This window comes from Thunnus maccoyii, chromosome 24, assembly GCF_910596095.1.
Source record: "Thunnus maccoyii chromosome 24, fThuMac1.1, whole genome shotgun sequence".
NCBI lineage: Eukaryota > Metazoa > Chordata > Actinopteri > Scombriformes > Scombridae > Thunnus > Thunnus maccoyii.
In genome coordinates, this window is record NC_056556.1 from 8,635,937 (window position 1) to 8,661,974 (window position 26,038).

The window sequence follows — 26,038 nt, forward strand, 5'->3', positions numbered from 1 at the left end:
TGTGCCCCACTGTTTGGGAAGTGCTACTATACATGTATGTGAGCTGTATCAACCAAACAGTATTGACTGGTGTCTTAAACCTCTTCCACTCCACCCCTGTTTTGGAGCAAAAACTAAAATGGCATACCCAAATTAAAATGACTGTAGCTCCTGAACCACAGTGACTACTTGCATAAATAAGGTCTTGTCAGAAAGGAAACCTCCCAAAGTTTCTTGTGAAAGCATCAGGAACAATCATGGTGATACAGAAACAGCAGAAGTTTTTGAAATCAGTCCACTTAAAGTAAACGTGCTTTTCAGTCCAAATAACACATCTGAACAAGATAGCGCACAGTCTGGCAACTCTATAGTGTTTTTTTTTTTTCATGAAAAGGTCCAGGCAGATTTCCAAAATGGACATGTGGAGACCCCATATTTATGTAAACACATGGTCTTCATGATTACCGCAAAACCACAAGAAAGGACGAGAGGGACAACTAGCAGACACTGGCATCCAAGCAGAGTTAATGAGGTTAACCCTTCTCCATGTGTAAGCTTTTTACTTGTTTATATGCTAGTTATTGGTTAATATTTAACAGTTTATACCTTTATCTCACATCCACCCCCATTCACATAAATCAGGAAACTCAGGCAAGCTGATTGGGAATAAACTACACTGCATTTTAGAACAGCTGCGGCCTCTATATTCTATATTCAAGTAACCTTTTAATGGATGAGATAACAAACCAATCATCATTGACAGGTAGTGCAAAACAAGTCCTGACACAAAGATAAAGGTCATGCTCCACCTCCTCATATAGGGTAAGCTTGTTATGCCTGTTTGGTCCAACTATACCAGAGGATCTATATAAATTATCACACAAATACTCCCCTTCACTCCACTCTTATACATAAATGACACACTAACAGCCACTTTGATTTTGATGCACCTGTTTGTTTTTGTGCTTGCCTTCAGGCGACAGATTCTCGATCTAACGATAAAACAGCAGGGCAGCAGGTATGACTGAACTGCTGCTGCAGTAAAAGGAAAGAGAAATCAAAGAGTTGAGACATGCCTGTCAGAACTCCTCCGACATGTGAGCATCACTGCTATTCATAAACACATCACATGCACCTGTAGGGGAGGGCGAGCTCTGGGAAAGTTCCACTCTGAAGTCTGATTCCAAAGGTTGCGTAATGTTGAAACCGCAGTAGTAAACAGAGAGATGTGAGCCAAGCTTTCTGTAAACGTCAACCTGAATGTCAAGACTGTTCCTGGACAGCTGCAGCTGATAAGAAGTTTAGACAGTGTTTAATCAAGTAGGATAGTTATAACCTCTAATTCAACTTTACTGAGATAGAAAAATCTGAATTTATGCGACATTTTTCAAGGTGATTTATTCCAAATCTTCAAAAAGTACTGTATTGAAAAATAATAATAAATTTCAGAGTAAATATATAAAACAATCATATTACAGCAATTATAACAAATAACAACTGTAACAATGAGCAAAAACATCCATAGATGGAAAAAAAAAAACATCCAGACTCCCAAAGATGTTGATGAATTAATGTGGCCTCGTGCTGTCTATCAACTAATAATACTAATAATACTCCTTATGATGACCAATCACAGTGGATTGAAGTGTTAACAGTGGTATAAAAGCGATCACTGCAGGTCTTCACAGGAATATTAGAGTGATCCCACAGAAGAAAACAAAAACACTACAAAGTCCAGTGACCTCATTATTATATAACTCAGTAGTGACTCTGTCCCTGTGTAAACCTTCGTTTTCATGACTATTTTTGCAACAGAGGGGGGAAAATGTTCTTTTTGAGTTACTGTACTGTAGATTTATTCAAAAAAATAAACTGTAGTTCAAAATGTAAGAATCAACCACAAGGTAAAATCAACAATCCCTCAGGTCATTTGTAATTCCCTGCGTCCTGTGTAGGTCTCAAACAGTGATGTCTGCTGCAGCCTGGATCTGCTGTGATTTCAGGTTGTAGTACATCTTACTCCAGAGCCAGAAACTGTCTGGGCTGAAAAAACAAAGTTAAACAGCTCATAAAGAATCAGAAGTCAATTTGAGTTAAGTCAAATGTATTTACATTAGTCAAAATCACAAAGGGATTAACAATCTGCACAACATGACACCCTTTATCCTTAGACCATCAAAGATATGTGAAAGAGGAACATATATATTTATGTTTACTGGTTATTTGCATTGAGTCTTTCATTTTATTTATTTTTTTGAAACATGATTTACTGCAAATTCAGTGTTTCACAGTAGCTCAAACTTAAGATAACGACTGGAAATTACATTCCTAGTAATCTTAGTATATTTTGTACTTGCATAATCTTACCATCAGTGGTGGAGAGTCACTTTATTTTACAGATGTCACTTAGGCTTCTTGTCTTCTGTAGGTGTATTTACATAACCTAGAGCTACACTGTCTCCCCTGACCGCACTGGTGAGAGACTTGAGCCTGACTTTCTGGCACCAGTTAACAGGCTTTGCAGATGTGGATGGCTGTAACGCAGGAGAGAATTCTTCAAACGATTGCCCTTTACAAAGAAAAATAGCACAGATATTTTCCTCAGGGTGAAATTTATTACTGCGGACACATCTGATCATCTCTCAGCTGTGACACTATTTACACTCTCTCTTAGCAACGTCCAACACATGAACATCAGCAGAAGCCTTATTATGGAAACAGACACATGACATTTAAGGCCCACGTTAATGATGTGATTGCCAGAGAGGAGAAACACAGAGAGACTTGTAGTGATACTCCACCAAGTAACTATCTTGAGTATCAAAGACTCACCATCTGTAGCTGTAAAAACTGGCTAGAAAAGCTTGTTGTTTCCTTTTTTCTGCCAAAAATTGCAGATTTTGTCTGTCAAGTTTTCAAAGTGAAATTAAGTGTCAACATGTGCTTGTAAATCTCTCAAAGTGCAACAAGGTCTCTTAATTTGTATGCTCACTAAATTTCAACCACTGATTGTTTGTATTGCTGATCTCAGGCTGGGAAGACCCTGACATCACAGATTATGTATCTGGCTTTACATAATTCCAAGAAGCACTTGACTTTATCTAAACATTTGCCCCGTGTGAGGCTCGAACTCACGACCTTCAGATTATGAGACTGACGCGCTGCCTACTGCGCCAACGAGGCCCATGACATAACCAAGATGGATTGTTCTTCATGCACCGATGCTTCTGTCCCTTGTTTGTTTCACCATTTGCCCTCCATTTCCTTTTTCCTTCCCTGAGTATATATACACCATAAACTCTGAAAAGCAGGAAGGTCTCAAAAAACACTCATGGAGAACTCTGGAAGAACTAAGCAAGTAGACTTTGTATGTTCTAAGTGTTTGAAGCCTGTCTGTTAGCATGAAAGTGCAACAGAAGGGAAGCAGAAAGCCACCAGAAACTAAAAATCCTAGGATGCCACTCCAATTCGTATGTCTGATTGTACATACAATATTTCAGATATGTAACATAACATTTGCCCCGTGTGAGGCTCGAACTCACGACCTTCAGATTATGAGACTGACGCGCTGCCTACTGCGCCAACGAGGCCCACACCAACTCAATTCCAGAGGGAATCAACTGGTTGTCTCCACTTTAAAATAATATGCAATATGTGAACTGTTGGAAAAATACCCTGCATTAACATCATATGTCAACATAACCCTATTTGATAATGTATACATAATCTCTTTTATACATTACTCCAATTGGACTTCCTGGATCTTATTTCATTGTCTTACCAGAACCCAAAACACACGCCACCACCAACACACAAGACGCAATATTGTTCAAATACGGGGATAACAGCGCATGCTTTCCGAAAATCTCTCCTGGAAGGCAATAATTGTCTTGCAACATTATCAACCATTTAGAATGGTGTTTCTGGCCACTCTTTTAGCTTTGTTCTTCATCTTTTCCCGAAATATATTTATCTTCTAAACACTCCAATCACCAGCTAGTCGCTAACTATTTGTCTGTTTGCTGCAGAGCTGCCTGCTCCGGCTCAAAGCGACACTATGAGAGCAGTGAGAGTGAACCAAGGAAGGACCTGTGTATCTGATAATACAGGATTTCAGCTGAAACATACATGTATCAAAATACATGCCCCATGTGAGGCTCAAACTCACGACCTTCAGATTATGAGACTGACGTGCTGCCTACTGCGTCAACAAGGCCCAGAAAGCATACAAAATTGATGGTTTTTCAGGGCCTATGCTTCTGTTTACCCTCAAATCCCTTTTACAATGTAATGTCCTTAGCTCAGAAATTCAGGAAAAAATTAGGTTTGTTTCTTTTTCTCTCTGGTGTTATGTCAGTGAGTTGGACATGTCTCACATACCCCAGCATCTTCTGATGCATCTCTCCTGGTAGAAACTGTGAGTGCAGTTTTATGTAGATGTTGAGTTTCATGCTCTTGTTTTGGTGTCTCTGCAAAACCTGCATGTTCGGTGTCTTGCCAGAGAGCTCAACTGGCTGGTGGGGCTCTAATGTATTTAAGCCTCTATCAATTGTTCAGTCCTCTTTCGATAGAAAAAGAGAATCCCCCTCAAAATAGAGTGGGCTCACTGAAACTGACGGATGGGTGCATCGTAGTGGAAACCCTTTACATGGCTTGGCTGTCTAGCATCTAGCCAAACGCAGTCAGCACAAACCATTCAATACCATAACATCCCTGCTGGTACACCATGAACACCTTTGTATCTCAGTGTACATGATTCCAGGCAGAGACACAGACAGAACAAAACTCCTGCCCTGTGTGAGGCTCGAACTCATGACCTTCAGATTATGAGACTGACGCACTGCCTACCGTGCCAACGAGGCCTAGAACATATACAAAATAGATGGTTTTACAAGTCCAAAAACTTCTGTTTTCACTCAAATCCATTTCTCATGGCTTGGTCAGCGCAGTGTCCTTAGCACCGAAACTCTGGAACATTTTTCCCAAGACTTTGTCTCTTTCCCTCTGGTGTTCTGTACCTGTTCCGAACAGCTTCGCTAAAACGCGGAGTGAGAAGCCGTACGTCACAGAGACGCGAGGGGTGTGGGGGAGACACAGTATCGTTCAGATACGAGGATAATGGCACATATTTTCAGACAATCTCTCCTGGTAGGCAGTCACTGTGTTGCACTTGGTTGTTAACATAAAAAGTGACAGAAATACTTGTGTCAAGAATGAAAAATGAGAGCAAGAGAAAGTTCAAACCTTGGCTCCTCCCTTACCTTCGCACAGCTAGGCAATCACTGCGTAAAGTGGGCGTAATGTTGGTTTGTCCATATCAGAAAGTTAGGAAAATGGCCATGTGCAGCTTCCCCATGTCCGCTGGTTGGGGCGGGGTTTAATGGTCGTCTTCTGACAAGCATGTCTGAGGGAGTATACAGCCATCTTTACATTGCTTGGCTAGCCAGAGTTTTCTAGTCACAGGGAGTCAACACGTAACACATGAACCATTCAACACCATAACATCTCTGCTGGTACACCATAAAGACTTGTGTTGCTGACGCAGGATTCCAGATGAAATATATAAGAAAGCATCTGCCCTGTGTGAGGCTCAAACTCATGACCTTCGGATTAGGAGACTGATGTCTGATGTCTCACAAACCCCAGCATCTTCTGATGAATCTCTTCTGGTAGTAACTGCGAGTGCAGTTTAATGTAGATGCTGAGTTTCATTAACTCACTTCTTTTGGTGCTCGCTGTAAACATCTTTTATGTTCAGTCTCTTGAAGATGTCTCTACTGGCTGGTGGGACTCTCATGTATTTAAGCCTCTTCGATACATTCAAACCTCTTTCGACAAGAAAAAATGAGTGCCTCCAAAGCAGAGTGAGCTCACTGAAATTGACAACTGGATACTGTCAACTTAACCAGGACCACCAGAAACCTCTTAGTAGAACTCTCTGAGGTGGCTGGGCTACCAGGCATCTAGTCAGAGATTTCTGGTCAAAGACAGTCAGCACTTAACACAAACCATTCAACACCATAACATCCCTGCTGGTTAACCCCTAAACACATTTATCTCTCACTGTATATAATTCCAGGCAGAACCATACAAGGGACAAAACATGTGCCCCATGTGAGGCACAAGCTCACTACCTTCAGATTATGAGACTGACGCACTGTCTACTGCACCAACGAAGCCCAAAAATCCTTCAAAATTGATGTTTTTTCATGGCCGTTTGCCTCTGCTTTCCAGCAAATCCATTTCCCATAGCCTCCTTCTACAATCAGCATTTCCCACATTATTTAAACCTCCATGAACTGTTTTTTTGGCCACTTGGGGGCAGCGGAAACAAGTTGCGAACACAACATACACCTATCATAACCTTTTAAGGTTAACTTCTTAGCAAAAAGTTGCTTATTTCCACATCCAACAGTCATGTTTCTGGCCGCCCAATGAAATTAAGTCCAATATCCAGTATCTTTTTGCGCTGTTCTTGATCTTTACCAACTCCTTAAGGGAAATATATTTAGCTTCTAAATGCTGCACAATGTTCACTAGCTAGTCGCAGAGCCAACTGCTCCAGCTCAAAGTGACACTATGAAAGGGGTGAGAGTAAACCCATTAAGGACCTGTGTATCTAATAATACATGATTTCAGCTGAAACCATGCATAGATCAAAACACATGCCCCATGTGAGGCTCGAACTCACGACCTTCAGATTATGAGACTGACGCGCTGCCTACTGTGCCAACGAGGCCCAGAATTCATATAAAATTGATGGTTTTCCAGGACCATATGCTTCTGTTTACCCTCAAATCTCTTTCCCAATGTAACGTCCTAAGCTCAGAAATTCAGGAAAAAAAACTATGTTTGTTTCTTTTTCTCTCTGGTGTTATGTCAGTGAGTTGGAAATGTCTCACAAACCCCAGCATCTTCTGATGCATCTCTCCTGGTAGAAACTGCAAGTGCAAGTTTAATGTAGATGTTGAGTTTCATACTCTTGTTTTGGTGTCTCTGTAAAACCTGCATGTTCAGTCTCTCGCAAGACAGCTCAACTGGCTGGTGGGGCTCTAATGTATTTAAGCCTCTACGGATTGTTCAACCTTCTTTTGACAGAAAAAGAGAATACCCCTCAAAACATAGTGAGCTCACTGAAACTGACGGATGGGTGCATCTTAGTGGAAACCTTTTATGTGGCTTGGCTGTCTAGCATCTAGCCAAATGCAGTCAGCACAAACAATTCAATACCATAACATACCTGCTGGTACACCATGAACACCTTTGTATCTCAGTGTACATGATTCCAGGCAGAAACACAGATAGAACAAAACTCCTGCCCCGTGTGAGGCTCGAACTCACGACCTTCAGATTATGAGACTGACGCGCTGCCTACTGCGCCAACAAGGCCCAGAAGTTACTCAAAATTGTTGGTTTTTCAGGACCGTATGCTTCTGTTTCCTCTCAAATCCCTTTCCCAATGTAACATCCTTAGTTCAGAAATTCAGGAAAAAAATTTTTTGTTCTTTTTTCTCTCTAGTGTTATGTCAGTGAGTTGGAAAAGTCTCCCCAGCATCTTCTGATACGTCTCTGTAAAATTAAATAAAATGTCCTGTCTCTTGCCAGAGAGCTCAACTGACTGGTGGGGCTCTAATGTATTTAAGCCTCTACAGATCGCTCAATCCTCTTTCAATAGAAAAGCTGTGGAACAATTATCTGTATAAAAAGGGGAAGAAGAGGGGAGGCGAGGGGGGGAAGGAGGAAAGAGAAAACACCAAAGGCAGACCGAGTTCAAATCCCATCCAATGCCACAAAAAGTTGAAGGCTTTTCTTGTGGCAATTGTTTATAATTTGTTGTTATTTGTTGAAATCCAAGTTCAATTCAATAATACATGATTACTTATAATAATAAACACAGAGTGATTGTTTTCATGGCTGTAGTACCTGAATCAATCACATGCTGTCAGCAGGAGGGAAGGAAGAAAGAGAAAACAAAGGCAGTGTTAAAATGTGTTAAAAATGCAAGTTCAGTTCTTCTTCTTCTTGATTTATAGTGGCTTTTGGCATCCAAAATGTGGCATTACCGCCATCTACTGGATTTAAACTAAACTCTCAACTGACTAATTAAAATAAAATAATAACTCCTTCCCACCCTTTTCCCATTCTGCTATAAGTTCTCTACTTTTCAGGTGTTTAAGAGAAACTAAAAGCATCTCTCAACAGCTGCTGCACACCTTCTTCAGACACTCCCATAACACCCAGAAATCTCCTTGCTGCATACACAGTTACATAAATTTTCTAAGATTTCCTTTCCCCTCCAGCAATACAGTTAATAATCATTGCCAAAAAGGCTAAAAACGTTCAATCCTTACAAAAACAAAACTCTGAATGCTTTCCACCTGATTCCAAGTTCCATTCAATAATACACACTATAATTATAAATGCAGGGTGGTTGTTTTCATGGCTGTAAAGTACCTGAAGTCAATTACATTCAGAAATATTAAAGAAAAATATATAACATATTGATAAAAATAAAGCTCCAGCGATGTGTGAAAATAGTTTTAGAAGTGGCAACAGATGGTGCGGAAGCAAATTATTGCTGTGACCACTTGTATTAACAGTCAACAAATGAACTCCTTGGTATGTGGTCACTTAGAGTGGAGCTCTCTCGTCAATGAGACTGATAAAATAATAATAAAAATGTAAAAAATTCTCATTTTCACAAACTTCGAATTTCAATCAATTTTCTGATGATTGACTTGTTTCAGCACAAAAAATATTCAAATTAATATCAAAAGTTAAAATGTGAGTAAGCCACTCTTCTTTACTAAGAGTCTCTGTATTTGGGCAATATATTCTGCCCTTGCATTGGCTATGGCCAGTCTCTTGTGTGTGAAACTGTCCTCCTGCAAGTATTACATGTGATCGTCTAGTTGTATCTACGTTTTACTTGTGCAGCTGTGTTACTGGCAGGACTGTCAGAGGTAGTGTTGGTGGCACTTGGTTCAAGGATAGGACTGGGTGGCATCAACAACTGCGGCATGGGACCAGTTACAAAAACAGCTGTGGCAGTGGTGCTGTTGGCTTAGGATGAATAAGCCTCAGCCTTTATTTTGCTCCTGACAATTCTGAGGTACCTGGAAGCTGCACTGAAGGAGTCGATGGTTGGATCTGGGTGGAAAGTGACTGAAGGTGGGGGGCTGATGGCTCTGTGGAGGTAACTGAAGGCTCGATCCGCTGAAACCTGGTTTTTGCCTGCCCAGCTGTGTTGGGTGGCATGTGGTAAGTGTGCAGCTGATGTTGATATTGTGGAGGAACCTCAGGCTGTGTCTTCACAGGTATCAGTGGTTCCCCCCTCCAGAAGCACAGAGACCTCCTGACCCTCCAGCCGTTGGTTATACCAATGGATGAGGGTGGTCTGGTTTACCTCAACCAGAAGGGTGGTTTGCTGCATTATTATACCATTGCACAAAATCAGCTGCCTATTTTTTTGTAGTCCTGCAGAATAAGAGACCATCTTGACATGCTGTGCTTTCCCATTTTTGGGGGCTTGTGTGAATGTTGCACAGCCTCACAAAGATAGTCTCAATAAGATGACAGCAGTGAGGCTACTGAGCAGATGAACCACTTGAACCCAGAACACACCTCTTTGTGCTCTCAACACCAGGAGTAAAAACTGCCTTCTTTGCTCCTAAAGCAGCCTGTCAACAACCTGTCCTGATGCTGAGCAGCATACACAACTCTGTCCTTATGAAATTGTTCCAGGTTCTGCCACAGACCCACAATGGTGCTGGCCTGCTGGTTGGTCAGTGTTAGGCCTGTCTGTGCACGCAGCTCTACCAGGAACTCTGCCAATTCGTCCACACTGTCCATTCCTGGTATGTTATGCTGGAAAAATAAAACAGATGTTTAAGACTGGCTCTGCAGCATCACAATCTCCTTGTGTCTAGTTAAGCTTTGGTTATGACAAAACAAACTGGCTTGCAGTGTATTTGATTTGTGTCTGTGTTGCTCATGTATAGATTTACTGGTCTAAAAAGAGAAATGAGTGAAGATGGAGACTGAAGTTGAGGCCCTTTGACTTTCTGACTTAACACATTACTGGATGCAAGGGTGCTCTGGCCAGCAGTGTTTGCTGAAGCAGCAGGAGGAAACTGTGGGGTCACAGGAAACACAATAATTTACATTTGCAGGGTGCATGTACATATAACTGAGGTTATGTCTAGAGTGTGAATCCACTAACACGTTTCAACAATCTTTTGCCTTACACAGATGTAAAGCATAATTAACGAGCAATTTAATAAAAACATTACTGCCACCTTCTGTACGTGTTTAATACCTGTTAGTGCCTGTTGCATACTGTTGAAAGCTCCGCTATAAGTGGCCGAGACAAACTCCACTCAAACCTGCCTCTGACTAAATTATTTCATTATAATTGGTGATAAGTCAAAACATGGTCAAATGTCATACACCATTTGTGCGGATTTTTACTGAACTACATCTGAACTTTCAAGTGAGACTACACAAACACAATCAATCATCTAAGACATAGACAACCAGTAGAAAACCTGAGGCCAAAGGAGAAGCTGTGGTTTTCTGCACCTGGCAAACATCCTTAAATTTTAACCTCAAACGTAAACAAGTAGAAGTTTCCAATGTTTCATGGAATGTGTTGTAAACAAGTAGAAGTTTCCAATGTTTCATGGAATGTGTTGTAAGTGACAGTCAAAGAAGGGTCACTGATTTGTTGAAAGTCATGAAACATCAGCATGTAGCTGGTAGATGTCCTGGTGGAAGACCATATATGGATGTAGGAATGTAAGAAGGGGGAGATGTAAAAGATGGGCGGAGATGTATAAAAGCCAAGGGAGACGGGGGGGCTTCCTTTTTGAGTCATCATTTGAGGTCCTTTTGCCAGCTTGCCTTTTTTGCGTCTTTGATTTTTTTTACTCAAGTTTGTGTACTTTTACTTTTTGCATATACATTATTTATTTTTGAAAAAGCCAAATAAAACTGGTTTGTATTTTTATAAACACTCCAAAGTTCCTGACTTGTGCTCATCTCTGAGGTCTTCTAGAAGCTCTTTCCAGGTAAGCAAAGACGTCCCTCTGGGATATGGCTGACATGAGATTTAAATTTAGATTACAACTTTATAATGAAATTTGCTAAGGACAAAATTTCAATGTTTATTAATTCACAGAATTGTAAAGATTTAGATTTAATGATTGAATGATCAATCTGCTGCAAATGTGATAAAGGTATATTTCAGTACAGCAGTTGAACGGTTTATTATAGGTGTTTAACTGGCTAAAATGTTAGGGCCAGGGCATTGAAGCCGCCCTATAAAACTGGACAAGTGCCCTTGACTGACGGAGCGGGCCTCCTCCAGAGACAGCCTGTTAAAGGGTCATCTTAGAGTACTTTCAAACCTCCAACACCTATATGCACCAATACACTTCGTTGTGACCCTGCTGTCAGGCATTCCTGACTAAATAGGCCCGTTCAGAGAGGTTCAACGACAGCTGGTGATTACAGAAGCCAGGCTGAACTCTGTTTCCCTATGCAAGGCTACGATGGTCTCAAGTGTAGATTTTGGGAACCCGTTCAATACCTAGGTCAGAGGCAGATGACAGCCATCTGCCGGTGCCTTATCCACATCGGCAGGGGGTATCAGTTATCTGAAGGCAGAAACCATAACAATGCATATTTGAAAACAAATATATTGTTTTAGGGTATTTTGGTTAGTTTAAGTTTCAATTACCCGGTGTAATTTTACCTTATGATAACAGTAATGCTATTTCTTCTGTTGAAGAACAGACCTGTTGCCTCTATGGCCAAACACAAACGATCCAGGTTGGAGGTAAACTACTGCATTCTGTACCAAATTAAAACACTCGAGTCCTCCCAGAATATTCACACTCCACAGCTGATACAAGTCTAAAGTCTTATTGCTACAGATGACTGTACCCTACTGCTTCCTGCAAAGTAATTTTGACTTTACTTATTCAGTTCAACTACTGTTTAAGGATTTTATTTTTATTTTTAGGGATTGTTAAATGCTTTCTGCAATAATTCATAAAACTACAAGGGGCCTTAAACAATTAGTTTAACAAGATAGTAGATTGAAACCAAAATGTGGCATTATATTACGTACTCGGCATAAAAAACTGAACCACACACACAAATAATTGCTGGTCACTAAAAACTCTTTTCTAGATTGGTTGAACTTGTTTTCTAGGATGATTTACTGCTACGTAACTACACTGCATGATGGTGTGGAGCCACCTTAGTGAATGGAAGGTTCCTGAAAACATAGAAACATAGTTGCTAATGTGCTTTCAAATGTAAGCAGTCAACTTGACACTGGAATCTACATTTGCAGCTTGTAGATTTAAATATAGTTACCATGTGAGTATAAAATCCACACAAGTAGCTCTGTGGCTCTCTCACCAGGGTCCTTTGACCCCTCAATTGCAGAGGGCAATTTTCAATCTGTAACTATAAAGAATATCTCACTCTTGTCTTACAAAACATAATCAATCTTGTTAACACCACACTGTACCTGATTAGTACCTATTGTCTGTTAGATCTAAATTTTTGGTTCACTTTCTGTTTGTGTGCTATATATTTGTATGCATCTGCTCTCTGTCCATGCCCTCCAAGTAAAAGAAAGTGTAGAATACCATTTCTATCAAAAATTGTCTAAACAAGACAAAACAAAATTGAGTGTATTGTGTCAGAGTTTTTTGGATCATCATTTTACCTTATGACAAAGGTCATGGCATCTTTTTTGCCTAGGAACAGGCTTGTTGCCTGCACTTGTTGGCCAGGCACCTGTAGAGGAAAATGACCTCGGCCAGACCTTAAGTAAAAGTATCAACACCACAATGCAAAAATACTTAATTACAAGTAAAAATCCTGCTGTGTCCGATTTTCTGCAAAATTAGTACTTACTTTCGTACTTTGAGTAAATTTTAGTTGGTAATACTTTTACTTGTGTAGGATTTTAAATGCAGGGTTTTTACTTGTAATTAAGTATTTTTACATTGTGGTACTGATTCTTTTACTAAAGCTAAGGATCTGAGTACTTCTTCCAGCACTGCAGGCCACAGAATCTGACAGGTCACCAAATACAGTGCACAGGTGTATTGTTTTGGTGTTTATAAGTGTGTGCGTCAGCATGCATTACATATGTAATTGGGACATATTTACATAATTTTTAGAATGATACGGACACCTGGACAAACTAGTAAAACCAGGATTGTTCAGATGAAAATGGGGCATCTGGTCACCCGGGTCTGGAATAGTTAGCTAGTTAAAGTTAGGTAGCTACTTTTAGATGTTTTTTAAATGGTTAATGCCACAGATGTAACGTTGGCCTTGCAAATTTAGTGATTATATGAAGTGGTGACATTTACGTGAGTGGCAGCAATTAAAATAAACATAGACTATTTAATTGGAATCAAATTCAATGCAACTCAGACAAGAACATAGAGGTTTTAACTTACCAACCGAAAACCGCAGCAAAAAATGGCGGCAGCAACGTTGAAGCCCACTTGACATGATTGGTTGTTCAAAGATGGAACGCATGATTTGATTGTCCTATCAAAGTTGGATCTTGCCATTTGCGAGGCGTTTAGAAAGATGGACCACGAACCATGATTAGTTGTCAAATGATGGAATTCGTGATTTGATTAGCCATATCTGTATAGACTAGCGGCTGTCGGGTACTGCCAACAAGGCCCTCAGGGTGTTCAAAATGGATGGGTGTTCAGGGCCATATGCTTCTGTTTACCTTCAAACCCATTTCCCATTGTGTCTTTCTACAGCATCTCCCACATTATTTAAACCTCCATGAGCTGCTTTTTTTTTGGCCACTTCAGGGCAGCAGAAACAAGTTGTGAGCACACATGTATCAAAACACATGCCCCGTGTGAGGCTCGAACTCACAACCTTCAGATTATGAGACTGACGCGCTGCCTACTGCGCCAACGAGGCTCACTTGATGATTAAAATGGATGATTTTTCAGGGCCATATGCTTTTGTTTTCCCCGCAAATCCATTTCCCATTGCGTCCTTCTACAATCAGCATTTCCCACATTATTTAAACCTCCATGAACTGTTTTTATGGCCACCTGGAGGCAGCGGAAACAAGTTGTGAACAAAACACACACCTATCATAACCTTTTAAGTTGATACATTAAACAAAAAATTGCTTATTTCCACATGGCAGTCGTGTTTCTAGCCCCCTGATGAATGTAAGTCCAATATTCACTCTCTTTTAGCTCTGTTCTTGATCTTTATCGACTCTTGAAGGGAAATATATTTAGCTTCTAAAGACTCCACTGTGTTCACCAGTTAGCTGTTAATTCTTTGGCTATTTGCTGCAGAGCTGCCTGCTCTGGCTCAAAGTGACACTATGAGAATGGTAAGAGTGAACCAAGGAAGGACCTGTGTATCTGATAATACATGATTTCAGTTGAAACCATACATGTATCAAAACACATGCCCCATGTGAGGCTCGAACTCACGACCTTCAGATTATGAGACTGACGCCCTGCCTACTGCGAGGCTCACTTGAAGTTCAAAATGAATGATTTTTTAGGGCCATATGCTTTTGTTTTCCCCGCAAATCCATTTCCCATTGCGTCCTTCTACAATTGACATTTCCCACATTATTTAAACCTCCATGATTTTTTTTTTGGCCACATGGGGGCAGCGGAAACAAGTTGTGAGCACAACACAAACCTATCATAAGCCTTTAAGTTGATGTTGAACTTGTTAGCAAACAGTTGCTTATTTCCACATCCAGCAGTTATGGAGCAACATTGTCAAACATTGGGAGTCGTGTTTCTGGCCCATGATGGACCTAAGTCCAATATTCACTCTCTTTTAGTGTTGATTGATCTTTACCGAATGCTGAAGTGAAATATATTTAGCTTTTAAACACTCCACTATGATCACCAGCTAGTTGCTAACTGTTTATCTGTTCGTCAGTCAGCACTTACCACAACCCATAACAACCAATACCCCAAAACTGCAGCTCTGTTCAGCTTGAATTTATGTTGTTTTAATAGATTCCAATGATGACAAGTTTTCACAGCGCAAATTCTCAAACTGCGCCTGCAGCAAACCGAAATTGCTGAGTTTTCAGGCTCATGCAAATGGGATTGTCTCACAAATTTCACCATCTACCAAAGTGTCTCTCCTGGAAGTTGTCACACTACGGGCCCAAATACACACAGACTCAAAATAGCAGGTTCTGTCTTGCCTCTCAGAAGCCTGAAGCTTGTGGGTGTGTTTAGTGTAAAGCATATAATTTATATACTCAGTTCTGGTTGGACATTTAGGGCACCAGTATATGTCATCAGAAGTACTCCTCTAACAGCTACAGAAACCCCTACCCCAACAACTTTCCGACATCAGAACTGCAGACTTCTCACTCAGACTCTACTTCTGCTACTTTTTATGTTTACAACCGAGTGCAATATTATGATACCTTATGGGAGACACTGTGAAAGTGTGTCATTCTAACCATATTCAAGTCTCTCCCCTCTCTATGATGGCCAGCTTTTCACCCTGGCTACGAGTGTGGTGGTTCAGAACTGTAGACACTTTCGCCAACATGGTCTGACAACAAATCTTACGAATCAATTCTTATTTCGCATAATCCAGGACATGATGCATGCACTTCTTGTTTTACCATTTTCTCTTCATTGCATTTCTCTTTGTGTCACCTACAGATTGCCCTAAGCCTCAAAACGCCTGTTGCATTGGCCGGGAATCGAACCCGGGCCTCCCGCGTGGCAGGCGAGAATTCTACCACTGAACCACCAATGCTCATATACTTAAACTTCTTTTCCCGCTGTGGCATTGGAAAGTTTTTAACTTTGTTCCTTTCTGCCACAGTTTCCTTCTAGTGTGGTATGACTTGGAAATGTCTCAAAAACTCCAGCTTACTCTGATATTTCTCTCTTGGTAGTAACTGCGAATAGTTTGGTGTACGTGGAGTTTCATGCACTTGTTTTGGTGCTCTCTGTAAAATCTTGTATGTTCTGTCTCTTGCAAGAGAGCTTTACTGGCTGGTGGGGCTCTGGTTTATTTAACCTTTTATGGATCTTCCAAACCTCTTTTAACAAAAAAAAAACCTACAGTGAATCCCCATAAAACAAACTCAGTTCACTGAAACTGACAGACAAAGACCACCAGAAGCCTCCCAGTGGAACTCCCTCACAAAGGTCAAAATCAGTCAGCACTTACCACAAACCATAACAACCAATACCCCAAAACTGCAGCTCTGTTCAGCTTGAAATTATGTTGTTTTAATAGATTCCAATGATGACAAGTTTTCACAGTACAACTCCTCAAACTGCGCCTGCAGCAAACTGAAACTGCTGAGTTTTCAGGCTCATGCAAATGGGATTGTCTCACAAATTTCACCATCTACCAAAGTGTCTCTCCTGGAAGTTGTCACAGTACGGCCCCAAATACACACAGACTTAAAATAGCAGGTTCTGTCTTGCCTCTCACAAGCCTGAAGCTTGTGGGTGTGTTTAGTGTAAAGCATATAATTTATATACTCAGCTCTGGTTGGACATTTAGGGCAGCAGTATACGTCATGAGAAGTACTCCTCTAACAGCTACAGAAACCCCTACCCCAACAACTTTCCAACATCAGAACTGCAGACTTCTCACTCAAACTCTACTTCTGCCACTTTCCATGTTTACAATCGAGTGCAACGTTATGATACCTGATGGGAGACACTGTGAAAGTGTGTCATTACACCCATATTCAAGTCTCTACCCTCTCTATGATGGCCAGCTTTTCACCCTGGCTACAAGTGTGGTGGTTCAGAACTGCAGACACTTTTGCCTTCCAATATGGTACACCAACACATATTACAAACCAGTTTTTATTTCGCATAACCTGCGACAGTAATTGTTTCATTATTTCCTCTTCATTCCCTTTCCCATTGCGCTGTCTACAGAGTGCCTTAAGCCACAGAACCCTTGCTGCATTGGCCACGAATCGAACCCCGGCCTCCCGCGTGGCAGGCGAGAATTCTACCACTGGACCACCAATGCTCACATGCTAGGATCCCTTTTTCCACTCCAATGCCGGAACACTTCTCCCACTGTTCCTTCCCACCACAGTTTCCTTCTAGTGTGGCATGACTTGGAAATGTCTCAAACAACACAAAAATATAAGCTTTTGAGTTGATGTTGAACTTGTTAGCAAACAGTTGCTTATTTCCACATCCAGCAGTTACGGAGCAACATTGGGAGTCGTGTTTCTGGCCACCTGATGGACATAAGTCCAATATTCACTCTCTTTTAGCTCTGTTCTTGATCTTTACCAAATGCTGAAGGGACACATATTTAGCTTTTAAATAGGGATGTACAATATTATCGGCACGTCATCGGTATTGGCCGATAAAAGCTCTAAAATGAAATATCGGCATCAGCCATTTCTGCTGATTACGAGAGGCTGATTTGTTGCCATCTCCTCTGCCGCCTGACTGTGCTTCCCTCCACAGACTGTTTCACCTTGATGGTCCCGGTGCTTCCTCCGTAGGCTCCACTTCACTCAAGCTACCTGTCAGACCTGCTGCTTCTTCCCACTTTAACTTGAATAACAAACCGGGGCTCGGTGCTCTGGTTGGATCCACATGCAGAACCGGGGCTAACGTTAGCTGGGAGGCTAGCAGAGGCTACCTGGCTGTGCTTCCCCCTCGCCATGCTGTGGCTAACGCTCTGCTAGCCTCTCAGCTAACATTAGCCGCAGCTCTCCATGTGGATCCAAACAGAGCACCAGGCCCTGGTTTGTTATTCAGGTTAAAGTGGGAAGAAGCAGCAGGTCTGACGGGCAGCTTGAGTGAAGTGGAGCCTGCGGAGGAAGCACCAGGACCGTCAGGGAGAAACAGTCTGTAGAGGAGCTTTGGCTGCACAGATAGGAAACACCTCGGCTGACAGGATGTACCACTCTGGAAAAAAATCTTTTTGGTTTATGACGGAAGTTGGCAACCAGCGTAGGAGGTGCATTCGCTCGAACTCACGACCTTCAGATTATGAGACTGACGCGCTGCCTACTACGCCAAAAAGGCCCAGAAGTCCTGCAAAATTGATGGTTTTTCAGGACCATATGCTTCTGTTTACCCTCAAATCCCTTTCCCAATGTAACGTCCTTAGCTCAGAAATACAGGAAAAAAAATACGTTTGTTTATTTTTCTCTCTGATGTTATGTCACTGAGTTGGAAATGTCACACAAACCCCAGCATCTTCTGATATATCTCTCCTGGTAGAAACGGCGAGGACAGTTTAATGCAGATGTAGAATTTCATGCTCTTGTTTTGGTGTCTCTTTAAAACCTGCATGTTTCGTCTCCTGCAAGATTGTACAACCCTCTTTTGACAGAGAGAGAGAATCCCCCTCAAAACAGCATGAGCTCACTGAAACTTGCATGATTCCAGGCAGAAACACAGATAGAACAAAACTCATTCCACGTGTGAGGCTCTGACAGGTGGTTCTGAAATGTTTGTAGTTTCCTTTTTTACCCCAAGACAGAAGGATGTGGTTTACGATTCCAATGATGACAAGTTTTCACAGTGCAACTCCTCAAACTATGCTTGCAGCAAACCGAAATGGCTGGGTTTTCAGGCTCATCCACTTGGGATTGTCTCACAAATTCCATCATCTTCCAAAGTGTCTCTCCAGGGCAGTTTTGACACTAAGGCCCTGTTCGTACATACGACTCAAAATAGCAGGTTCCATCTTGCCTCTCACAAGCCTGAAGCTTGTGGGTGTGTTTAGTGTAAAACATATAATTTACATGCTCAGCTCTGGTTGGACATTTAGGGCACCAGTATACATCATTAGAGGGACTTCTCAAGCAGCTTCAGAAACCCCTACCCCAGTCAGAAAAGTCAAAATCTCATTGCATTGGCCGGGAATCGAACCCGGGCCTCCCGCGTGGCAGGCGAGAATTCTACCACTGAACCACCAATGCTCACATACTGCTTTTTCCCCTTTTTCCACTCTGACATTGGACCACTTTTCCCTCTGTTCCTTCCTGCCACAGTTTCCCTCTAGTGTGGTATGACTTGGAAATGTCTCAAAAACTCCAGTTTAATCTGATACTTCTCTCTTGGTAGTATCAGCTAGAGTAGTTTGATGTATGTGGAGTTTCATGCACTTGTTTTGGTGCTCTCTGTAAAATCTTGCATGTTCTATCTCTTGCAAGAGAGCTTTACTGGCTGGTGGGGCTCTCATGTATTTAAACCTCTAAGGATCATTTAGACATCTTATGACAAAAAACAAAAGAGAATCTCTTCAAAACGGAGTCAGCTAACCTAAACAGATGAATGGATACTGTCAACTCAACAAGGACCACCAGTCAGCACTTACCACAAACTATTCAACACCACAAGATCTCTTCATGTACACCCTAAACATCTTCATATCTGACTATACATGATTCTAAGCAGAGCCTGGAACATAGAACAAAATACATGCCCAGTGTGAGGCTCAAACTCACGACCTTCATGAGACTGACGGGCTGCCTACTGCGGCAACAAGGCCCACAAAGGACAAAAACTGGATGGTTTTTCAGGGCCACATGCTTCTGTTTTCCCTCCCTTTCCCTCAGGAAAGTCAGGAAAAAGTTTGTCTCTTGTTCCCTCTGGTGTCTTGTGAGTTAGAAATGTCTGACAAACCTCAACATCTTCTGATGCGTCTCTCCTTGTAGTAACTATGACTCACTTACGTGGCTTGGCTAGGCAGAGTTTTCCAGTCACAAGGAGTCAGCACATAACACCATAACATCTCTGTTGGTACACCCTAAAGACTTTTATATCTGACTGTACATAGTTCCAGGTGAAACATGTAACAAAAAACGACCTTCAGATTATGAGACTGACGCGCTGCCTACCGCACAAATGAGGCCCACAACATACTGCTAAGGGCCAATTCATGCTTTTGTGTCTACGTGGCTGCGAGGGCTCACTTGGGTCTGTATGACATAAATTTTGTCATTTGCCCATGTCCATGAGGTCTAGGTGGATCCCCCTGTGGATGTCCACATGTAGCACAAAATTTGTGATCACATGGACTGTACGCTATACGTGTGCTGGAAAAGCAAACAAGAATGCCTGTCTCATCTACTGTATGAATGTACTCTATTCCTATTTCTCTACAATTGTCTCTTGTGGACAAATAAAGTGATTTGAATTGAAGTGAATTCTCAGTAAGCTGTTACTTTTCTTTTTTCAAATTGTTCTTGTTGTTCAGCAACATACAGGAACTCCTCAGCTACATTCTGACTGAACACAGTCCTGTGTAAAACAATATCAGGAGCTGTGTTGGTGTGGGCATGATGTTTAAAGTGCTGATGAGACAATGAAACACGATCCAGCAAGTTTGATTGGAGTAACAGATTATTGTGTTTAAAAGCTGATCAGAAAAACACTACACAGAGGTTTGTAATACTCACAGTCTGGATTTTACAACTCAGGAAAGTTATCAGGCTGCAACCTTGTTTACTAGTGCGCACATGTGGAACACCAAAAAAAGTATTTATGGAACTGCATGTGCATGCACAGTCCTCATGCAAGCTCTGGTTGGACATTTAGGGTACCAGTATACATTATGAGAAGGACTTCTCTCACAGCTTCAGAAACCACTACCCCAACAACTTCCCAACATCAGAACTGGGGAACTCTCACTCAAGCTCTATTTCTGCCACTTTTCATGTTTACAACCGAGTGTAACGTTATGATACCTGATGGGAGTGTCATTATCCCCAGATTGAAACCCTTATCAAGTCTCTGCTCTCTCTATGGTGGCCAGCTTTTCACCCTGCCTACGAGTGTGCCCATTCAGAACAGCAAACACTTCTGCCTTCCAACACGGTCTGACAACACATCTTACAAACCAGTTTTTATTTTGCATAACCTGGGACAGTAATTGTTTTACCATTTTCTCTTCATTCTATTCCCCTTTGTGTCACCTACAGATTGCCCTAAGCCTCAAAACGCCTGTTGCATTGGCCGGGAATCGAACCCGGGCCTCCCGCGTGGCAGGCGAGAATTCTACCACTGAACCACCAATGCTCACATAGTTACATTTCTTTTCCCACTGTGGCGTTGGAAAGTTTTTAACTTTGTTCCTTCCCACCACAGTTTCCTTCTAGTGTGGTATGACTTGGAAATGTGTCAAAAACTCCAGCTTACTCTGATATTTCTCTTGGTCGTACCTGCTAGATTGATGTCTATTTGATGTAGATGTGGAGTTACATGCACTTGTTTTGGTGCTCTCTGTAAAATCTTGTATGTTCTGATTCTTGCAAGAGAGCTTTACTGGCTGGTGGGGCTCTTGTGTATTTAAACCTCTATGGATCATTCAGAGCTCTTTTGACAAAAAACAAAAGAGAATCCCCTGAGAACAGAGTCAGCTCACCTAAACTGATGAATGGATACTGTCAACTCAACAAGGACCACCAGAGGCCTCACAGTGAAAGTCTCTCACAAAGGTAAAACTCAGCCAGCACTTACTACAAACCATTCAACACCATAACATCTCTGCTGGTACTCCATAAACACCTTCATATCTGACTATACACGATTCCAGGCATAACCATACATAGAACAAAACACATGCCCCGTGTGAGGCTCGAACTCACGACCTTCAGATTATGAGACTGACGCGCTGCCTACTGCGCCAACGAGGCCCTCAACACAGTACACTCCAAATGGGAGGTTAATTGTGCACAAATGCTTCAGCTGCTGGGTTGTTCCACCATTTCACCAGCACTGAGATAAACTTGTTGCTCTATCTTTCAGTAATTCCTGTCCATAATGGTGAAATATAACATACTGGAGTTGCAGCTTTGTGTTAACTTGAAACTGTGATGGTTAGCGTAGCATGCCTATAGGAAGTAGTGACCACTTGTAGCTAAAGTTACCTGTATTTAACCTGCGTGCAGCTGCAGCTGGGCTCCGGTGTTGGCAGCTGAGTGAAAACACACCTGAATCGTTTCACATTAACAACTCACCTTCAGACAAACCTCACAACAAAATTGCGAGCACCACCAGCTTCAACATCACTGAAACAACAGCACAAAACACAACATTAGAGGTCTATTATGCTATTATGAGAAGTGTAAAAATATTTCGGTTCATTATGAAACGTGGCGGGACAAATTAGACTATGGCAGGCTCTAGGTAATTAATGGGAAATACTGGAGTGTATCTAGCAACACAGGCAAACCTGTGCATGTAACAAAACTCCAGTTTTTTTTTCACGCACACATCTACGACCCAATCAAAACAGCCACCTGTATACAACCACTGATCCAAGGTAAATAGGTACTCAGTAGTACCGACGTAATTCGGTCCATACCCTTAAAAGTACTGAGTTCGGTACCCAACTCTAGCAGCAAACCAAAATTGTTGTGTTTTCAGGCTCATGCAATTGGGATCGTCTCTCATATTCCATCATCGTCTGAAGTCTCTCCTGGAAGTTATGACACTAAGGCCCTGAATACATAAAGACTCACAATAGGCTCCATCTTGCCTCTCACAAGCCTCAAATTTACGGGTGTGTTTAGTGTAAAGCATATTATTTACATACTCAGCTCTGGTTGGACATTTAGGGTACCAGTATACGTTGTGAGAAGGACTTCTCTAACAGCTACAGAAACCACTACCCCAACAACTTCCCAACGTCAGAACTGGGGACATCTCACTCAAGCTCTATTTCTGCCACTTTTCATGTTTACAACCGGGTGCAACATTGTGATGCGTGACGAGAGACTCTCAACCACTCTAGTTTGACCATTTCCCACCGCGCTGTCTACAGAGTGCTTCTAGCCTCTAAAACCTTGATGCATTGGCCGGGAATCGAACCCGGGCCTCCCGCGTGGCAGGCGAGAATTCTACCACTGAACCACCAATGCTCACATTCTTTTATTCCTTTTTCCACTCTGACATTGGACTATTGTTCCCCTTGTTCTGTCCTGCCATAGTTTCCTTCAAGTGTGGTATGACTTGGAAATGTCTCAAAAACTCCAGCTATTTCTCTCTTGGTAGTACCTGCTAGATCGATGTCTGTCTGATGTAGATGTGGAGTTTCATGCACTAGTTTTGGTGATCTCTGTAAAATCTTTTCTGTTTTGTCTCTTGCAAGACAGCTTTACTAGCTGTTGGGGCTCTCGTGTATTTAAATCTCTACGGATCGTTCAGACTTCTTACGACAAAAAACAAAAGAGAATCCCCTAAAAATAGAGTCAGTAACAGAGTCACTAAACTAATGAATGGATACTGTCAACTCAAGAAGGACCACCAGAAGCCTCCCAGTGAAACTCCCTCACAAAGGTCAACCTCAGTTAGCACTTACCACAAACCATTCAACACCATAACATCTCTGCTGGTACACCATAAACACCTTCCTATCTGACACCACACGATTCCAGGCAGAGCCAGACATAGAACAAAACACCTGCCCCGTGTGAGGCTCGAACTCACGACCTTCAGATTATGAGACTGACGCGCTGCCTACTGCGCCAACGAGGCCCTCAACACAGTACATTCCAAATGGGAGGTTACTCGTGCACAAATTGCTTCAGCTGCTGGGTTGTTCCACCATTTCCCTGTTTCCTTAACAATTGCTTTATCTACATCGGGCCCTATCACAAATTGGGCCATGACAAAAGAGGGAGACACACGCAACCAAGTCAATTTAACTATTTATTGAAAAAAGGAATAACATAAGAAGAATCTAAACTAACAGTGGTATGTGTCACCAAGATCAGCAGTTTAGATGAGTGTATGAGTAAGGAAGTTTGTAGGTGCAATGTTGTATGGTACAGAAACAAGCCAAATGCCAACCAAAAACCAAAGTGAGGAGAGCACACAGCAACTGAACTTGAAGAGGATTTTTGAAAGAACACTGGCAAGATTACTAACCAGAAGAAAAAAAAAACAACACTACACAATAAGTTGATTATCACAACTTACCCCCCTAAACATCCTGCCAGTTCACAAACCATTCCCACTGCAACCTCTCAACCTATAGGGAACAAATTTAAAGGAATAAAAGGGGAGAGGGAAGACCAGGAGATGAACAAATAAACTTAAAAGCCACTAACCCAAAACTGGATTGAGTCTGCAACCACATTGCCATGGCCTTTAATGTTTCAGATGTCCAGATCATAAGACTGCAGGTGTGACCACCTAATCAGCCTCTGGTTAAGGCATTGTAGGGTGTGCAGAAAGGTTAATGGGTTGTGGTCTGTGTAGACCACCACTGGTGCCACCCCAGACCCCACATAAACTGCAAAATACTGCAGCACCCTGACAAAAGTAAGAGCCTTTGTCTCAACAACTGAGTAGTTTAACTGATGTTGGTTAAACCTCTTAGAAAATAAACTAACTGGCATCAACATGGCTTCTGCCCCTATAGGGCTTATAACCACTTGCAAAACAACAGGATAGTCAAAATAGGGTGCAGCCAGCACTGGTGCTGACCGCAAAAGAGACTTTACATTACCAGAAGCTTCCTGGCACTCAGTTGACCACACAAACTGAGCCCTGGCCTTCAGTATATCAGTACGTGGAGCCACAAAAGTCCAACAGTTCTTACAGAAACTGTCACAAAGAGCAGCAGGAGATGGACCCAAAAGCAGAAGACTAAAGGCTGAAGAAAACCCCTTTATTAAAGACTCACGCAGGCCAAAAACAAAGCTGGCAGGTCACAGCAAAACCTGAACAACACAGGACTGAGCAGAGCAGAACAATACACAACAAAACCAATGATCCAACAAAGAATGAACTGAAATGACTTAAATACAAACAGAATTAATGAGGGAATGAGGAGCAGGTGACTAGACAAGGAACAGGCAAGAAGCTGATAGGCTGAAGGAAACACTGGGAGCAGGGCAAGACTAATGAGGTTGATAGAGAGCAGGTGTGTGGATGAGCAGAGGAGGGAAAAGCAAGCACAGAAATACAGTAGGGAAACAGAGCAAACAGAATACCAAAAATACAGAAAGCACAAGTAGGCTCAAGAAACCCTCAAATGCCAGCAGGCCAAATGCAAACAAAAAACACTCTAAATAGGCTGCAAGATAAACTAACAAATGCAAACTCTTAAACTCCAAAACATATATCTCTTCCATAACCCAAAAACTGATTCACCACTTGGAGTGTGAATTTCATGAAAAGCATTGAACCTGGAGGCTAGATTTCACTTCAGTTCTGTATGCTCTTCCAATTGAGCACATGTATAATGAACTGGGCAGTAAAATGTCTACACAAAGGTTCAATGCAGTGAACAACAGTATCTCAAGTGGTCCTTTAATATAATCTGCAACATATTTTATCTGTCCTTACACTCATTCGAGATTAACAAACAGGGGAAAAGACTGAGGGCAACTGGTGGACTGATGGAGGGATACAAGGCCAGAAACAATTGTAATACCCCACCATCCCGAGAAATCTCATGAGCTACTTTTTAGTGGCCAGCTGCATAAACTGCTCAACTGCCAACACGCACAGGAGCCACACGCCCCTGTCCACCCATCCAACCCAGGTAAATCACAGCTGCATGAACAAATTCACACTTCGCAAGACTCACTGTGAGCTTTGCTTCTGCCAAACAGCACTCTAACCCCCTGCATGTGAGAAAACCAAGAATCACTGCAGACCAATAAATCATCTAAGTAAACTGCACAGCCAGCCAGCCCAGCCACCACATGATTCACCAGAAGTTGAAAAGTGGCCAGCGCATTTCTTGATCCAAATGGTGTGACTTTATAGGAATACAGCCCAGATGGAGTGATAAAAGCTGCCACTTCCTGTGCTCTTTTGGACAAGGGCACCTGCCAGTAACCCTTCAGCAGATCAAATCTGCTGACATACTTGGCAGCACCAACCTGGTCTATGCAATCCTCCATACGAGGCAATGTAAGAGGATCTGACTTCATTACCTTGTTGACCTTTCAAAAATCTGAACAGGACTTGGTGTCACTTTTAGGCACTAACAAACATGGAGAAGCCTAGCTTGATGGGGAAGGCACCGCAATATC

General features: G+C 42.0%; 1 long non-coding RNA gene and 11 other non-coding genes across 16 annotated transcripts in view; all 12 read right to left on the minus strand.

The window, feature by feature from the left end:
* Positions 1-517: 517 nt before the first annotated feature.
* The window catches only part of LOC121891814, a 31,239-nt gene continuing 5,718 nt past the window's right edge, over positions 518-26,038 (minus strand). Inside the window, exons 1-4 of one of the 5 annotated variants that reach the window (XR_006094173.1) lie at positions 11,570-17,201; positions 9,987-10,112; positions 2,347-9,846; positions 518-2,022 (exon numbers count right to left, since the gene is read on the minus strand). This is a non-coding gene — a long non-coding RNA (uncharacterized LOC121891814). Of the gene's footprint in view, positions 2,023-2,346; positions 10,113-11,569; positions 17,202-26,038 lie in introns of those variants that run through there. The other 4 variants (XR_006094174.1, XR_006094171.1, XR_006094170.1 and 1 more) reach the window with 4 other exon arrangements.
* Positions 3,090-3,162, minus strand: trnam-cau. The gene has a single exon. It is a non-coding gene; the product is annotated as a tRNA-Met (tRNA).
* trnam-cau lies at positions 3,497-3,569 on the minus strand. Its single transcript has one exon. It is a non-coding gene; the product is annotated as a tRNA-Met (tRNA).
* Positions 6,646-6,718, minus strand: trnam-cau. The gene has a single exon. It is a non-coding gene; the product is annotated as a tRNA-Met (tRNA).
* On the minus strand, positions 7,296-7,368 carry trnam-cau. The gene has a single exon. It is a non-coding gene; the product is annotated as a tRNA-Met (tRNA).
* trnam-cau lies at positions 13,884-13,956 on the minus strand. Its single transcript has one exon. It is a non-coding gene; the product is annotated as a tRNA-Met (tRNA).
* On the minus strand, positions 15,728-15,798 carry trnag-gcc. Its single transcript has one exon. It is a non-coding gene; the product is annotated as a tRNA-Gly (tRNA).
* On the minus strand, positions 18,894-18,964 carry trnag-gcc. The gene has a single exon. It is a non-coding gene; the product is annotated as a tRNA-Gly (tRNA).
* Positions 20,995-21,065, minus strand: trnag-gcc. Its single transcript has one exon. It is a non-coding gene; the product is annotated as a tRNA-Gly (tRNA).
* trnam-cau lies at positions 21,610-21,682 on the minus strand. The gene has a single exon. It is a non-coding gene; the product is annotated as a tRNA-Met (tRNA).
* Positions 22,839-22,909, minus strand: trnag-gcc. The gene has a single exon. It is a non-coding gene; the product is annotated as a tRNA-Gly (tRNA).
* trnam-cau lies at positions 23,453-23,525 on the minus strand. Its single transcript has one exon. It is a non-coding gene; the product is annotated as a tRNA-Met (tRNA).